This window comes from Fopius arisanus, unplaced genomic scaffold, assembly GCF_000806365.1.
Source record: "Fopius arisanus strain USDA-PBARC FA_bdor unplaced genomic scaffold, ASM80636v1 scaffold00112, whole genome shotgun sequence".
NCBI lineage: Eukaryota > Metazoa > Arthropoda > Insecta > Hymenoptera > Braconidae > Fopius > Fopius arisanus.
The window spans coordinates 22,118-40,904 of NW_011887851.1; the positions used below are offsets into that span (position 1 = coordinate 22,118).

The 18,787-nt window shown below is 38.5% G+C and overlaps 2 long non-coding RNA genes across 3 annotated transcripts in view; both read left to right on the forward strand.

The window, feature by feature from the left end:
* The first annotated feature begins 24 nt into the window (after positions 1–24).
* The window catches only part of LOC105271513 (uncharacterized), a 32,795-nt gene continuing 14,032 nt past the window's right edge, over positions 25–18,787 (forward strand). For both annotated transcript variants that reach the window (XR_892656.1, XR_892657.1), the window contains exon 1: positions 25–201. This is a non-coding gene — a long non-coding RNA (uncharacterized lncRNA). The remainder of the gene's footprint in view (positions 202–18,787) is intronic.
* On the forward strand, positions 12,295–16,875 carry LOC105271512 (uncharacterized). Its single transcript, XR_892655.1, has 3 exons — positions 12,295–12,592; positions 12,773–13,122; positions 16,694–16,875. It is a non-coding gene; the product is annotated as an uncharacterized lncRNA (long non-coding RNA).

The window sequence follows — 18,787 nt, forward strand, 5'->3', positions numbered from 1 at the left end:
GTCCGCTCTGTGTGTGCGCAAACCCAGAGAGTTTCCGTCTTCCCTCGTTCCCCATTTGTGTTAGTTAACACTGAGTCAAAATTATTTGAGTATTGGTCACACACGTACGCACCTCGTGCATCTTTCTCTGGAGGTATTTCACTTTGTGCCAATGAGTGGGGTGAAACCAAGCGTTTTTCATGGGCGATAACTGGGGAACTGGTGAGTGACGTTGTAGGATTTTTTTTTTCATCTTTTCGGCGAGTATTTTAACTTTTAAATGAGCCCTGATTCGGTCAAATCGCATCACACGGTGATGGGTTATCACCGGTCGAGGACCGAGGGTTTTATGGAACCTGGAAGTCAGTGGGTTCGGTACAAATGCTAACGGTTTGTTAGTCGAGAACACCGCGAAGTTCCAAGGTGTTATGGAGCTTGAAAGGAAGCCCTGATTTATCAAAAAATAACTTCCAAAATTTTCGACTTCGAGTCACAAAATGACTCCAATAATTTTTGGAAATCTATCGAAGAATTCTGAATTAAAATAAAATATTCTGAAAACTCCATCAGATCTACGTCAACCTTTGACGTGAACTCTAGAAATGTAACCCATTCCATACTGCTCATTGAAAACAGAGTTCCACCCCCTGGAGCCAACCCAAAACAATCTCTCTGGAACTTTGAATGACTCAAGAACGACAGAGTGAAGTTCCTCTCAAAATTACCCAATACACAGATACATTCGATCCCCCCTACTATAGCGAATCCCAAAAATACGAGCCAATGACAGTGAGAACCTCAGGGGAGTGCGGTGAGGGGAACTTGAGGATGATGTGACCGTATAGCTGACGACTAATATTGCGCGCGAGCGATGCGCCGTCTGGCGTGACTGGCGACAGTCTGCCGCGTTCCAAGAACCACGAGGCGATTCCGTGTATCGAGCGAGAGAGAGACACACACACATACATACACACGCATTTGTAGAGACTTTAAGAGAGGCTCGACCGTGGGCTAGAGAGCGATACGACGGTAACACCGGCCTGATGAATCCCCCGGGGGGAATAGGGGGTATGAGACATGCGAAGGGGCGGCGGGGGGGTGGCATGAGACAGGAGGGGGGAGGTGATAAGCGAATGAGAACGTAAGAGACGGAGAATCGAGGTTGTGAGCGGTTTTGAGAGGGCAAGCAGGGGGAGCGGTTGTATTTCAGGCCTCTTTTGTCTGTATTGGAGGGGCAAGGGGGGGACTCCAGGGGGCAGGGGGGTCTGGGAGACCCGTGAAAGACAAGGACGGCCGGGGATTACGGACTGAGCAAGGTGGAAAAGAATGACGGAGGTAGAGACGCCATGTAACCTGTACTGGCACGTTTTTCTCTCGTTTTTTTTTTTATGCTCAGACACTTTATACCCCCCACCATGTTTTTTTCGGTGATTCGGAATGGGATGGCTGTGCTACTGGGGTAATGCTGTTTATCTGGGGATTTTTAGGGGGGTGTTGGGAGAATCCCGGAAGTGTGTTGGTCGCGGGAGAAGAAGGGGGTGGGGCGATGATTTTCAGTGGAATTTCGGGTAATTGGGGGAACAACTCTGGGTGTTGCTGGAATGAAACTTTTCGGGGTTTTGGAAATATTTGGTGGGAATTTTGAGGATTTTTTTTTGGAAAAGTTAAGGTTGAAATGATTTGTGCGGATTTTTTTTTGGGACTATATGGTGGTTAGGGATTGGGAGGGAAAGGAATGGAAGTGAAATTTTTGCTGGACAGCAATTGAGTAGTCATAACCATTCACTGGGATAATTATCGAGGGAATGAAGGGGAAATTTTACTGTTTGCGTAGAAATTACCCTTGGGCTCCATACATTTCTGCGGGTCAGCGGAAAAAATTCCATCACAATTCTCATCCTAATTGGTGCAGTTAATTTGTCTTGCATTTAATGAAGCAATAAGTTTTGAGGAATCAATATGTGCATTGCATTGGAAAAGAAAAATCTGGGACTTCTCAAAAATGCGCAATTTTTTTTTGCCAAATACAGGAAATCCTTGATTTTTATTGGGATTCGCAGAAATTAGTCAAATTAATAGTCATTGGTTCAGTAATTTTTTTAAAGTTATTTTCTCCTTGTGGATGCAGTGGATCAATTCAGTGGATTTTCCCGTTCTCGTTAATTACGGGAAATGCATTTATCCCATCTCAATAATCATCGGCCAACTGCTTCCTCTTCATCTAAAAATAAAGAAGAGTAATGTCTCTTTCCTTATCATTCGGCGAAAACGGATTGATTACCAATGATTATTAATTGATTAAGAATTATTCATTACTGTACACTAAGTGTACAAAGGAGAACATGAAAAATACATCATGTAGAAAATAAAAGAAAGTTAATTAAACAGGTACATCAACAGTGCGATGGTATAATAAACAAAGTTAAGAGAAAAAAAATAAAATAAAAATAAAAATGCAATGCAAAATAACACAAAGCTCAAGCAACAAATTAAAGTAAGCAAGTACTTGTGTGAGAGACGCCCCATGAATTACATTCCCTGAAACCCCGCATTTCGTATTTTCTCACACAAGTACAAAAGCCCAATGAATGCCATTGCGTCGGTGGATTTTCCATTCACTTTTACCTCAAACCCCAACCAAGATTCAATTATCCACCAATGAGGCCTCAGTTTGAAAATCGTGTTGACTCTAATAACAATTTACACATGTAAATTCAAACTCCCGGTAACTTTCTACTGCTGCAAAGACAGATTCAAATGGGAGTGGAGATCAGTAGGCGACTAATATCGGAGGCGTTGAATTTCTACACTAAAAAATTACACCAATAAAACAAATGCGACATCATTCAATCAGGATTTAAATCCATTTAAATCCGTCCTTCAATGCGTCACTAACCAAATGAAAGAATGAAAAATTCAATTTAATGGCTGTGCATATCCGAGGTAAATCCTCATCCCTGGCCTGTTGCCAACTTCACTCGCAAATAAACTCTCGTCTCCTCTTCGTCGCTCTCTCTCATCCCATCAGGGCTGTCATCGTTAAAATGGAAAGAGAATTAAACTCAAGTTGCGCCAAGTATGCGTTGCGCCAAGTACGCGCACGCACACTATTCCGTACGCAAAGTGAACAACTGCATTGGAAGAAATATTTCATAATTTCATCATGAAAACGAATCCAATTAATTTATTCATTCCTTTTTTCAAGTCCTACTTCGTTCTGTTGTTCCGATAACTGCCAAATCTTTAACAAATTTTCCGGATTTTTCGCTGATTAATCAATTGGGATTACGACGCCATGAAATGCAGTGATTCCTTCCGTAAATATTGAAATAGAGAAAAAAATGGTTTTTATCAATTACTTACTCCCGTGATTGTGCCACGCGTGCACACGTTGGAGGATCTCCAATGAGTCGCACATAAAAAAAAAATAAAAAAAAAATAAAATGCGTATGGGGCAGGGGTGGGGTTATTCTTGGAATGTCCTGGAGTCTCGGGCGAACGACAGTTTGCCGGTGGCTCCTCCGGAACTCCTGGACTGGTTTAACCTCTCACTGTCTCACTCGTCCTGACCAGGTTGTTGGGTTCCCCGTGCCGATCTCAAACGATCAACGGTCGAGGCCTCCTCTCCACGCCATTTTGCCGTTTTATTTTTTTTTCACCACTTCCCTCCACGCCTCGGTGCCTCCTCGATTGCTTTTGCTATTTCTCTAGATGCTTTCCTTTCCTCTTATCAGGCTTCATCTCCATTTCCTCTATTGCGGTTTATCGAGGGATTTTTATGGGACTTCCATTTTTCCCGGACGCCCATGGGAAATCCCAACCGGCAAATATATATATATGCTAATAATTATATGTGACCTGTTGAATATGTCGCCGGAATGCATGTGCGTATAATTAATATATATATAGTAAATATATTATATCTACAAATGTAACGAAAACTTTTTACGTTTTTTTTAAATATGACAAATTTTTGGCTATTTTTTTTTCATCATTTCATTTTGCAATGTTGAAATACCGTAGCCCGAGTGAAGTTCCTCGGGTCTCATATATTTCCGTAAAATTACGCAAGTCGGGAGTTTCAAGAACGCATATGCCCCCAGCTATGTCTCATCTCCGGGCTTCACCTGTTGCATTCAAACTTCGAAATTCATTGGAACCAGAGGGTGGAGCTCCCGTGAAAAACCTGGGGTTAACCTTGACTCTCTGCCACGAAATATCGACGAATTTCCACGATTTTTCCCATGAAAATCACCGGGTCAAGCACCAGGTAACTCACTCTACCTGATCCCTCCAATTTTCTCTGCCATTTACTTTTTATTTTCCTTCGTTTCCCAGAGAGAAAATAAAAATACGAAATAATTGCTGTGGGAGCGCTCAAGCTCATCCGCTCATTTTTATTCTCTCTCGTTCTTTGACTTTTGACATCTGCAATGACGCGTTTTTTTTTTCTTTTAATCAATATTGCGAAATGAGTTTTGGCCGGTTGCGTGTTGTGGAGTGATACCAATTTTGCTCTTGGTTTGTGATCAATTTCGGGGTTTAATTATCACCGGGACTGATGCAAAAATGAGTTTCGCTCGGTTCAACCCCCTGGAGATTTATTTAGGTCTTCATCGATTATTTATTAATTCGTTCGGCACTCTTGTTGGAAGTTCTGACTATATCGAAATTCAATACGAACATTAAAAATATATTGTATCAGATTTTTTCTCATTCTCTCAACTAAATTCACATACGTCTTTCTGTCAATCATCACTCTTGACAATTTATCATTATTAAACATATCTAAAGTTCACAATTAGGATATCTGATAATTAATTGATTCCTGGAATTATTGCAGGTGAGGGAATGACGGGTTTAGCTCAAAATTAGGAATGAGCAGCGAGAAAAAATTAATTTCTGGAAATTTTCGAATAGCGATGGCAGAAAAAAAATAGCCGATTCTTACGGATCGTCCAGTCATCAATGAATGTCGGGTGACGTAAGGCCCCCCGATGTTTGCGTGATTTGCGGTGTTGTGTGTTATGCTTCGTGTGCCTGTCTATTTTTATGACAAAAAACCGCGGATAAAAAAGTGATAATGCGCGGATAAATGTCTACACAAGTAGTTATTCGTGTGGTTTTTAGCTGCTGAATGAAGGCTTCGTTAATTCAAGTAACATGTGAAAAATATTATTTATCATGTGAATGAAAAAATTCGAAAGTTTTGAATTTTTAATAAATTTGTTTCTCCAAAATCGGACAGGAGTTGGATTTAGGTTTTGAGGTTTTTTCCTAACAGGAATGAGGTGACGTAAGATTGTACCAATAATTGGACTCCAGGATATCTCAGGAGGACGACAAGTGGTGAATTCGTTATCCTCGTGTCTCGTGACGAGGAATAACTCATTAAGTGCTGATGAACGGACAATGCCCTGAGGAAAATACTTTGATCTCGCTGATAGCCTCATCGACGATGGAGACTCACTCACCTGACAGTTGATCCATCAGCTGATTCCCCACGTGCCAGTCCTCCCCGCTGATCCACCACTCTCAACATATCCATTAAAAATACTTGTACTTGCCAATCCCCAATTAACCACCAACTAACAACAATGAAAAGTCAAAGTTCAAGCTCATCCCAGAGCCCATCAATCCCCCAGCAAAAAACCCCATCAACCTCCACCACTCCATCAATTCCCCCGAGTTTTTCAGTCTCCTGTTTATACATCTATGAATGGTCTCTCGAATCAACTGCAATACCCTGAATGTACACCTCCGTATTACAACATCATAAACAATTACCTCGATTACAACGGCCGAGATAAAAAGAGTGCGCGCGCGCAAAAAAGTTAAAAAAATAAAGATCGAATTTGTCAACAAAAACGTTAATTACGTATGAGAAACTCCAGGAGATTCTCACAAGAAAAAAAACGAAAAAAAAAAACGGGGAGAGGAAAAAAATTGAAACAGAGGTGGAGAGGGAACAAGGGATCACAGGGATTTCTCGGAAGGTGCGGGTTCACCCGATCCTTGGAGGGGAAAAATGGGGGGCAAATGGAGTCTCCCTTCTGGCGTGAGAGAAGGGGCCAAAATGTAATAGCTCCGGAGAGATGAGAGAGAGATAACGTCCGTGTGTCTGAGGTACAACAAAAAAAGTCCTGGGAGAACGGTTGTCTTGTTGGAGGGGCAGCTGGAGGGAGTTGCTCTAGGGATTTCCTAGAAAACTTCGTTGTCTACTGATTTTTTTAATGTTTATCTCAAGCCTCTCTGCTTACACGTGTCAGTGATGAATCCCAGGGAATCATTATATTACGAATTGAGTGACTCGACGTTTTTGCGAGATAACGACGATGGAGGGAGAAGGGGGGGGAGGGGGTCAGTGATTATTATGGAGGAAAATTATCGGGGATGAGATGATTTTTAGGTCTGACTTTTTTGTTGAGTTGAAGGTCTTGGAGACATGACGGAGAAATCGGTGAATCATTTTTATCTTGTAGATTTCATTTTGTAAATTGTTTTGTTTTTAATTTGCCATTTGGCATCTGATATTTTTCATTTTTTTAATAATCCACTTGTCTTTCGTTTTGATTGTGAATTTTACTGCAGGTTCTATTGAGTTTTATGATTATTCGTTGAACTTCTCTCATGCCTTCAGATATTTGCTTCCGGGTTGATGATTTATTATTACAAGTTCAGGGCCAGAATTTTTGCGTGACATCCAGTAATTACGCGTCTCAAAAAAGCGTCCAGTGAATTAATATATGAGATTTCATTTGGGTTCAGTGAAAATGATTTTCATTGCAATATTACTTCTGATACAGTCGGAAGTTGATAGTTAATTCACTATCAAAAATAGCCCTGCGATGTTCAAGAGAGAGCATTTCCCACCTGTCAATGGAAACTTGTCAAATGACGATATCTCTCCCTCCCTTGGATATTTTTAATTATCAATTTCCTGTGAGGCCGGAGCTAGGGGGTACGACGTAGAAAATGTGAGAAATTTCTTCGAATGAATAAATAGAATACCGGGGGTGAAAAACCCAAAGGGTGATAGGAAAAACGAGATACTAATACATATCTATCATTGGGGATATGACGTATGAAGATACTTATCGTCTTTTATAGACCGGTCTTCTGACAAATGCATCCCCGGAAAATCGTTTAAATCTGCATCCGATGCTTGACGACTCATAAAATATTCAAAAACCGTGGGTTACTATTTCCGCCTGTACTTGTCATATTTCACCTCCTAGATTTCTCTCATTATTGCTTCCGCCCTCTGAAATTTGTACGGAAAATTCCTTTCCGTTGAGGGTGCAATGGGGTAATTGAAGGCGGAAGCGACGTTTTGACGGTTTCATCCCTCGACATTTACGAATTGATTATTTCTTCGGATCGAAAAATCGAAATAATTCCCCGAATATTAAAAATTAATCAACAATTAGAAATCATTATTCATAAAAAATTAAAGAAAACAAATTTTCTTATTCTCGATTTTTTCTCGATTTTCGTTTTGGCCCCATATCTCGAAACAGACCAAAGCCAGTGATATTTTCATAATCACCTTTCTTGTAGCCCTCATCTCTCCCTACAAAAAATGCCTTATAAAAAAAATCGATATCTTCCGTTAATTCCGAGTTATTACAAAAAAACGCTCTAATCGAAATTGACGACTTGGGTATTAAATTTCCACATTGCAGCGGAGACTCGCCCTCTTAACAACTTCCGGTCATTTATTAGCACGAGCTTCATCAGGGATTCCCCCAGTGCCGAATTTCGATGACGAGGCATTGTCCATAAAATATTAAGAGCACGTCGTAAAAAAATGAAAAAAAAAAAAAAACCACACAAAGGCCTTGGAGTTTTCATCGACCCCGAAGTAATCCCTCAAGTCCAGCAGTTTTGTAACTCGGAGGCTAGTGGTTGGAATCTCAAACTCCTCCTGGACAACTCCAACCCTCGAAAGGATCGACTTGAGAGAGGCTTATGGGGTACACTCCAACCCTCCTCTGTTGCTCCAGCAGCAGTCGATAATATCTCCGAACCGCTTCCTGGCAATTTGCGGTCCTTTTGTCTCAAGGATCGCCGGGTTCATGGGATAAAAGACGATGGATATACCTATGGACCTCTCTATTTTCACGAGCCCTGAAAATCTCAGTTCCCATTGTCTTCCATCAAAGGGATTCGCCCATTTTCCACCGGAGTATCCACCATTTTACCGAATATTAATCATCATTTGAGTAGCTCTCGTAATCACTCGGGATATTCACTTTGGTTTCGAGATTTAAAACTCATTGAGTGGAGAATATTCTTCATGAATATGTAAACAGAATGAATAATGATTTTTGAATCGCGCGGGTCGCATCGATTTTCCGTCACAGAGTTCTATTTTTTACGAGTGATACGAGCTGAAATGTCGGAGAGATGCATATGTTTTTTTTTTATTTCTTCTCTTTAATTATAATTATATATATAATTACATCATCGTTATCATTAATATTATTTCAAAGCCCTCGAGTATTCCTGAATATTTTCCTCCACGTGCCGAGCAAATCTTCTTTATTAAAATTAATTTTTCTCTGTCAGTGCATCAGTTTTAATTCACCATCTCCCCAAATGAATCCTCCTGCAAACATAATGATGCAAATCCCTCTGGAATCAATTAAATCAGATAAATCAGTAAATACAAATGAAGAAAAACGAAGTGGTCATTGCCAGGAGTAAGAAGCATCCTAAATCACTGGAGTCGCTCGTAAATACATCAGAGTCCAGAAGGATACGGATACCCTTGGCAACCATCTAGGGTTTATTTGCCCCGAATCTTGACAGAGAGCTATCGTTTTATTTTCGGTCGATACTCGGATTACTCAACACTCGAGGATTTGACGGAAAATTGTTACGAAATCATGTTTCACATTTGTAAGAAATCGCAAATAATTATTCGAAATTCTTCCCCTCAGAAATTCATTTATTTATTTAATTAATTCATTGATTTATTCGTTTTTTCATTTTCACGAGATTACAGCTTTTGCTAATTGTTCATTCATTTAACGGCATGTAAAATCTGTTAAATGTTGAATTGTATCCTAATTGAAAAAGGAGAAAGGAAATCGAAATATCTCGAAATATCTCGAAATATCTCGAAATATCTCGAAATATCTCGATTGACCGTCCGGGTAATCCCGTTCGGGTAATTTAGAGAATTCAAAAAATGCCATAAATTCAAAAAATGGCGAAAATTCGGGAATCATTGCAGAGGTTCCAAATTATTCAACGAATTTTCCGTGGGTGATGAGGGGCGGAAAAAAGCGGATTCGAACGAATGCGCATGCGCATTACATGCGAATGATCCCGTGTGTAATGAAAAAGGAGAGGAGATATTCGGCGAATTAGAAAAAAAAAAATAAAAACGGTTTAATTACCCTCTAGGTTTTCCAATCGATTCAATTTATCGAGCATTCAGCGCAAATAATCACAAAGCCGAAATTAATAACGAATTTATTGACTTCAACACACTCTCATTTCGCTCACGTCAGGGCTGAGATATTTCCCCAATTTTTTCCTCATCAAGAGACTTAAGTGACAATCAAAACAATTTTTTATTAACCAAAAAAAAATCCGTATCATTTTTATTCGCTGATACTCGCAGTGAATTGTCGATAAAATTTCGAAAAACAATATGAAGATTGAGAAATAATAAATCCGTCCTATCACCCGAAAGCAATAAAAATAATTTCATTTATAAAATCATTTATTTATTCTGCAATCTTATTTTTTACTTAATCAAGCACTCCATCTCCATTTCCAAGTACACGATCTAACAGAAACAAAAAATGATACAAAAAATGAGAAAAATTCGAATGAAAAATAATATCGGAGTCTCGGGTGTTTCCCCATTTGACGGAGGCACATCCCAATTTAATCTACCCAGAGCAATTTCTTAACCTCATCCACACCAAGTTTATCTCCAAGAAGATGAGACTTGGCTGAAATGCGTGGCTGAGGACGTCAGTTATGCCAGCAATTTGCATTAGTAGGTGTACGATACATATATACACACATATATAACAGACTGATGTGCTGAAATACAAAAATAATCTGCCCACACTTGTGTACACGTCTGCGTTAATCTCGGTTTCTTTCTTCAGGATAAATGCGTGGGTAGGTGTTGCTTTTTCAATTGTACTGGATGCCAACTGCGATTCAAATGTGTCACTCTAGAGCCCAGCGTGAGACCTGTCGATACGAAAGTGAATAAAAAATTGGTATGAGCTGTCGAAGAGACCCAATGACGACAAACCAAAGCGGAAACAACACATCACCCCCCAAAAGAATTCACCAATAAAGTATTCAAACGAATCATCAGGACCTCCAACATCTCCGGGACAAACAATCTGAAATAATCTGAAATAATCTGAAATAATCTGAAATAATTTGAAATAATCTGAAATAATCTGAAATAATCTGAAATAATCTCCCGAATCCATAATCAATTGGCAAAAAAAAAGTCAATTCAAATGCCATCGATGTAACTCATCGTCTCTCTTTGTTTGAGACCCTATCCACCCTCCCATCGCATTGAAACATCTCAGCACGTGATCTTTTTACCGAATGTGACTTACCAAGTGGTTGGCAAGATAACCTTGCTACCAGTCTTCGATAGAAATCACATCTGAGAAACCGATAAAACTCCGATTCCAAGAAAGCATTCACTGATCAATTTGATGGTCAAGAATCCATCGGTGGACAATTCCATTCAATGGGTTGAGGTGGAATACGATTGAAGGCCTTCCGAGAAGACCAAACTCGTCAACTTCACTGTCATGTCCGGTCTGATGCACCAGGGGGTGGCAGGGGGGGGGGGGTCTTCTTCATTCAAGCGTTCTTACTTGGCGGTTGGCTGTTCATCGGGAAATTGATATTCCATGCGTGTACAAGTCCAGTTTCACGGCCATCTCTGGGATGCATGGGGTCCCAGGGGAAGGGCCTCAGCCCCCCCCCCTCCCCCTCTACCCACTGGGATTTTTACGCTGGAGGGGGGCACGTTGATCGGAGTCAAGACACATTTCGCGGGATTCATCCTCTCCGGAGATTCACCATCGACTCACTCATCTCGACTTAAAAGGCCCCGAACTCATCAGCTCAGGAATCATCTCGCTCAATTCTGAGGATGTACCAATTTTTATTTTTCAATTATCGTATCTCGAGATCTTTCGTGTTATCGAAATAATTCATGATGAGTAGTTCTCGGTGATGAGGAATCATCGAAATCCCTAGGATTTGCGGAAAATTATAACTCAGAGATGATGATTTATGATCTCGGGGAAGATATTCTAAAAATCATTCAAGAAATCATGCGACATTTTTGGGCTCTGGGGCAACTTGATCTTTCCCTTATCTTTTTGAAACAGAACTTGTTATAAATAATATGAGCGTAAATATGACGTTCTTTGCATGTTATCGCGTCATACATTGATGTGTTATCTGAGTTCGAGTGGGTGATAGGATGTTTTGACAATTAGATTTCCATTGTCGGGGAATCTTCCATGTATTCCGATGATTCACTGAACTGAATGATCTTGATAAACGCAATCATGCAATTTGTGATAGCGAACGCGTGGGACATTTTTTTTTGTCAACCGAGTTAGTTGATTAAATTGAGTCGTGGAAATGAACTGAAATATTCGGTTTCTATGGAGACGAAGAACAATGATGATTAATTAATAATGATTAATACACCTGAGGAAAAATTGCGCGTCTAGATTATGCGGGGGGGGGTGATAAAAATGGACGATTTGAAGAGCACTAGAACGATTAATTGTGGAAAATTATAATGAACAGCTCATGTCTCAGTCACTAGACGCCATCCAATTATCAAAGATCCCGATAAACAACGTTATCAATTATTAATCGTACCCTCACCCCAATCCTCCAATTATCCCCAGCGATCTATATCTCGGTACAGGGCATAAGTCGTGTTAAGCCATCAATCGATCGATCAGCGTAAAAAATAATGGAGATATGTCTCCAAGATGCGGCATCGGGTTAATTATAACAAATGTTCCTCAGCTCGTTCGTTGCGTCAATGATTATCAGAGCGTATCCAATCCCATGAGTCACTGACTGTCTCTTCTCCACTTAATCCCCTTTTTTTTTCTCATTTACAAAGTCGCTGGAGCAATTTTTTTCTCCGACGATCTGTCCCTCACGTTTGCCTCTCCTTCTCTTATCTATCCTTCGGTCGTTTTTTTTTTATTTCCTCCACTTTTTTACTGCCCTCTGCTCCCGCGTTCAACGGTATGTGTTATCATTCTTCGATGAACCAAAGTCCGAACTCTCTGGTGTGATGAGACGAGTTGAAAGAATTCTGTGGTGTGATGACACGATGTGAGCAATTATCTCATGGGAGTCTGTCGTGTGAGAGTGGAACTTCAGATCAGGGGCTAGGAGGGAACTCACCAGTGAAATCTCATCATGATCTGTTTTCAATCTGTTTTAACGATCGTGTCGATCCATCACTGATCGAATCGTCAGGATCAACAGTTTATTTAAGTTGAATCCTGAAATGGAATGACTATAAAAGTGATCAGGCTGATTTTCCATGTTCTGACTGATCAGGAATAGAATCGTAACTAAATCATACCGAGTTCAGAGTCATATCCTTTTTTAAAAAAAAAAAGACTAAATCCATATCCTAAATCCATAAAAAGTGACTAAATCCATATCCTAATCCCAAAAAACAAGATTTTTATTTATATCTTTACTAAATCCATATCCGAATCCCAGAAAACAAGATTTTTATTTTCAGGAAAAATCAGTTGCCCGAGTGATACGTCAAGTCAGGTGGTCAGAAGAATCTGACCAGTAAAACCTGATCCTGATCTGTTTAGAATCTGTGTTGTAACGCTCGTTGGGACCGATCACTGATGAACTCTTCCAAATCATTACCTGATCTCAGTTAAATCCTAAGCTGAGGAAAAATTCTTCACCATTCGAGGAATCGATCGAACAGCTCCCACTCTGTACTCATTGGCGCATTAAAGAAGTACCAAAATGACGGACTGCAAAAAAAACGGGGAAAAAAGTGCCGAGAAATTAGACGCTCGGCTAATCGTGCAGCTCGAGTGAATCCGTAAAATCTCCCGCCGCGATTACGAGGTGAGTTTCGCGGAATCAATTACCCGCATTGTACTCGTACTACCCGGTAAAAATGCCATGTAAAAATGAATAGCGAAAAACGGTGCCGGTTGAATATTGATTTATGAGTGAAAATACAGCAAGCGAAAATTTATTCAACCCAACATCCGCGACACAATCACCCAATTCAGCGAATGATTCATTGAAAATTTCCAGGAATTATCGAGGGATTCCACGTAAGTGGAGGAAACGGTTGTCTTTTTTGCGTTGATGTAAGTGCGGTTGCTCAAAGAAACTCAAAGAGTGGGTGTTGTGGTACGTTGGCGTTGCCTGGACTATGAACTAAAATGAATGAACGAAAATGATGATTTCCAACGCCCACGTCAGCGTGACGAATCATTTTTTTTTCTCTTTCCAATCCGGATTAGCGAAGACATTTTTTTTTCTCTAGTTTGGACTGCAAAATCCTTACAGAAAATATTAACGAGATCTGAAATTAAATTTACATTCTGATTCATTTACGCATTACTTCTGATTCAATAGCGAGATCAGCACTAATTACGAGATTACATTAACATAATTCCTCTTAATTCCTCAGAAATTGATCGATAAATTAATCAATTAATGACTTAAAGCTGTCAACTTGTCAAAATATTAAATGAAAAGGGCATGAATTATTTGTCTTTCGTATATTTATGTGAATAATGGATTACATAATCCGTCGAAATTGGTAGCAGTCAGAGAAATAACCACTGCAACTCAGTAAATTTACATGGCAGAAGTATTTTGTTGAAATAAAATGGGTCAAATCCATGAGCTGTCAAAACAGAGAACTAGAATATATAGAGTATTTTGGTGGTGGATGATGGGTTTTGAAAAAATGGAGGGAATTCCGCTCCCACGCGGGTGAATATATGGTGAGGCTGAACATGGCAACGAGCCAGAACAACACCACAACTTCTTCAGCACCTCGCATTTCTTCGCCTTCTTCTGCCATCTCTTAGTCACCATCTCTATTTTATTTCCCTCTTCACCGAGTGTACACGGATAATCTCGAAATACCTCACGGCAATGCGCTCGTCCTTGCTACAAAACATGCCACAGCTTCTTGGAAAGAGGTTATGTATTCCGGTGTAATGCCTCACTTCCATTTTTCATTTTTTCCTTTTCCTCTCTCCGCTTTCCTCTTTTTTCCTTTCGGTTTTGGGTCGCGGAAGAGCTTCCACTGTTTTATGATAACCTGTGATCAATCGAGTTGATGAAGATGTTGATGCGCAACATGGCGTCATCGATCGACGCAAAAGGCTGAGACCTATTTATTTATTTATTTATATTCATTTTTTATGTACAGAAATGCAATTTTTGGGGGAAAATGCTAAGACTATTTGCACATTTTTTTTTTCATCAGGACTCAGAGGTTTTTCCTGTAGATCAGACTGTACGTAAAATTTCTCGAATATTTTAGTCATCTCGATTGGGAGATTATCTCACTCGTGCGAGAAGAGTCGAGGCCGGTTAGGCAACAGGGAATTTGAAAAGTTATCGTCAATTGTACTCTTTCAACGAAGTAATCGTTTAGATTTGTGAGTAAATGATGACCTGAGTTATGAACTTTCTCGGTTGAGACTCACCGTTAAATCTTCGTCAAATTCCGCCTCGAGCAATGAATTTTTCTATGACCACTTTTCAGCCACTCGCAGGTGAATTAGTCCGTTATTTCGTTTTTACGAGCGTGAGGAACTTTGTGGCTTTCCATTCGAGAATTTCTCCGGTCCTCCCGTGGGATTCGAACTAGATTATCAGGCTGTGCTTCCAACCAATTGGACCAATGCGTTCCACATTTATCGATTATTTATCGATTTCATGATTCAAGAGAGAAAAAATGATTTTTAAGAAAATGGTCATTGATACAAAATTACAGGCTCTTATCAATTTTTAAACTCGCGAAATCGCACGATAAACTATTTCCAACCGATAATTTCTGATTCATCAAAATTATACATTTTATATTCAATAATTAATAATTTATTATTAAAATGGGGGACGGCTAAGGTGCTAAATCCGGTGCAAACAGTTATATTTTGTTAATTTATTAATATCAAAACCGTTAAGGTATTACAATGTTAAAATATTAAAATGTTAAAATATGAAAATGTATTTATCGAATCTAGATGGGTTATGAGGAGTGAAAAAGGTCGGGGACGATGTAAAACAGAGAAAAAACTTTTGCAACATCAAAGATGAATAAATTGAAATTGAATAATAACTTATATATATTAATAATAATAATAATAATAAATATATTATATTAATTTCAAAAGTTTCATCCTATTTACAGATTTATTTCTCCCAGTATGAGAACAACTAAAAATCTTAAAATTTCACAATTTTTAAATTTTCAAGGAAATATTTTCCTGTCTCACATGAAACTTGACGTTTTTCTCTGCCTGAGACATCGATAATACCATCAATAACGAAATAATCGGATGAAATAAATAAATTGTCGACTGCGTTCAATAAACATTTAGGGAGGAAAATATCAGAAAAATGAATTTTCGGTTGAAACGGCAGAATAAAAATGTCAGTTGAATATCGAATGTTGTAAACGTCACATTTCCTCAGTGAGATGAATGAAATGGTGGCATATCCGTAGCGATCGGCAGAATCATAAATATTCCACTGGGTTTTATGTCGCATCCCAGTTGAGGGATTAATGAAAATGCCGATTTGTACCCCAGGGCCATTTGATCACGGGATACCAATATCCAGAATTGTTGAGCCCTGATGAACAATTATCCTCGATTCAATCCCCAACTCAACAATACCTCTCCATTCACCAAATATTCATCGAAAAAATACTTTTGTTCGCATATCAGTCGCTATCAAATTGAACAATGTCTCGTCTCTTCCTTCACTAAAAATCTCAATTAATTAATTAATTTAAAAATACGTATAAATAATTGGGCGAAGCGCAGGCCAGAATTTCCAACAATTTCGATAATTTTATGGAGATTTTATTAAAATTTTAGGTAAAGCCTGCCATTGAATGCTGAATTTTATCAATCGGCTCCAACTATTTTTGAACAATCGCTCATGTTTTAATGAGTGACTTCATTATTTCCTGATGGGTTAATCATTTCTATAGAGTGAATAGTTCAATCAGTTGATGGCTCCCATCCGGTGATAATCCGATAATAATTTTAGAATCCTAAATATTAGATCAGATCAGGTCAGAGAGGCTTTTGGATGAAATAGCTAGTTTCCGTTAATTAAGAATTAAGTATTGAACGGTTAAACCAGACGAATTTTCTCCACAAAAAATATTATTAGAATCAAGAAAAATAAATAATAGAGACTGGTCAAGTTATACTATTCATTTACTCCTCGATTATTTACTGGCGATTGAATAATTTCCGGTAATTGCGAATTTATATCACTCGCCAATTTCCATCCGGTGGAAATCCGATGAAGAATTTAATCAACTTTTTAATGATTTAATCATGATCATGAGTTTCCAAGCTAATATAATCATCCGGGTTAGTAAAGATGACTGATTATTTAAGTTGAAACAACTGCCATTCATTTGCTGTAGAATCCCGAATTTCCTGTTTAACATCTTGTGCCAAAGCGACATATCGAGAACATCACAACAAACTGTTGAGTTGATAAACTCTTCAAGGAGTATAATGGCTTCGATGATAACCGACAATACATAACACAAATGGATGAAACGTGTCTCTATCGATTATTTATCAATCGAATTTGTCGTGCGACGAAGGAAAACCACTGCGTGAATAATATGAATATTTTTTCTATCACAAATAGTAAATTTCAGATTTTTTTCCTCGTAAAGATCGGATGGATATTCACCAGAGGAATCATGAACTTTCAATAACCCTGTGATCTCTACTGCAATAGTGACGAGAATAATATCCAAAGTCGCCTCCGACTCAGAAATGATATTCTAATAAAACAATTCTTGCAGAATTAGAGTTCACCCGATGATTTATGTATTTTCCCTCTATTTCTGGGAGAAGACAGTGTGGATGCCGGCCAGAAGACTTGAGTCGAGTAAAAATCGGTAATTTAAAAAAATTCTCAGTGGTCATGGTTTGCGAATTTTTAACTCTGGGAAAAGATTGTACGGAATTCTCAGAGCCAACATTTTGGCTTGTCTCCAATTCGTTTTGGGGTTCTCATCGACACATATTCAGGGTCTATTTTAATCGGGCCACTCTCGGAGCAGTCGATTTCTCATTAGCTTCAACTCACTTCTCTCAATTTCATCCCCACCATGTGATACGGATGGAGAAATGCACATATAGAAACTTGGAGGACCAAAGTTACAGCGTCCGATTTGACCTATTAATATTTTATGATATCCCTTCGGTGTTATTGATCCTCTATTCACCGTCAGGTACCGATGGTGAATGTGCAATTGAAATGGCGAATAATTCCCTCATTTTTGTTGCTATTTTCCATTAATCATTCACCACGACATCGGGAGAACAGATATTTTTTACCTAAACAACAAATTAAATTTTTCAAATTCATAATGAGACAAATCATTACTGTTATTAAGGAGATTTGGTTTTGCTATATATTTACTGATGCTGAGTAAATATATTTGTCAGCAATAAATCCATTTACCAGATATAATAATATAATATTTTTGTCAAATAAAAATTTCGTGAAGTGTAAATTGAAAACAAGTGGAAATTTAATCTACAGTCGGAAAAGTTTGTTATTTAATCAAGAAAATCTGTGAGGATTATAAATTTATTGGAATTCGGAGTTCCTCCGGTTTTTTGACGCTATTTTTTTATATCATGAATTATTTTTTTAGTAGCAGAACTTTTAATTATGCAGTTGCAGAAAGAAAACAATTTTTCCGATGAAATAAATGCGTTTTCTCTCGGATTCCAGTGAATGTGGATTCTCGGATTGAGTAAAATAAAATCGAATCGAGATCAGTTTTTTCCCCTGGATCTATGCCCGAAGGTAGTGTATGAAGTAACGAAAAAATTGGGATGAAAGTTGTAAAAACGACGGATTGCCGATTGAAAAGATGATCTCCTGAGCCCTTTTCAATTTCTGATTGACGACTAAAATAGATCTATTCCACTCTACCAGGTACTTCCATAATTCACCCTTCCATCATCGAATTGAATCTTTCATCCGTTGGGCATTTTCGCCACGACCATGCTTTGCCCCATCCCCGAGAATTTAATTCACCTGATATACTTTCAGCTCCATTAGACCAATGGAAGATTGATAATTTACTGACGAAATTCTTGTCAATTACCGAAAAAATCTCCACTCATCGGAAATCTACATGCACTCAATAAAAATTCGATTAAAATAATTTTTATTCAATTCAATCTAGCGGAAAAGTTCGAGAATTTATTTATTAAATTTATTTATTTATTTATTTATTTCTTTCTTATTTATTTCTTAAATAAAATTGACCTAAAAATATTTTTTCTTCATTTTTACATTTCATTCTCTATCGAGAAATAATCAGCATTAAAAATTGTTAACAATTATCTTAAAAATAGCCATTTCTTTGCACTATAAGACGAAGGATCTCATAATAGCTAGAACAAATAACAAAGTACGACGAAAAGAAAAAAGTCATCAAAAATCCGACGACAAAATGGCCGCTAATTAATACCAGTAATAACAG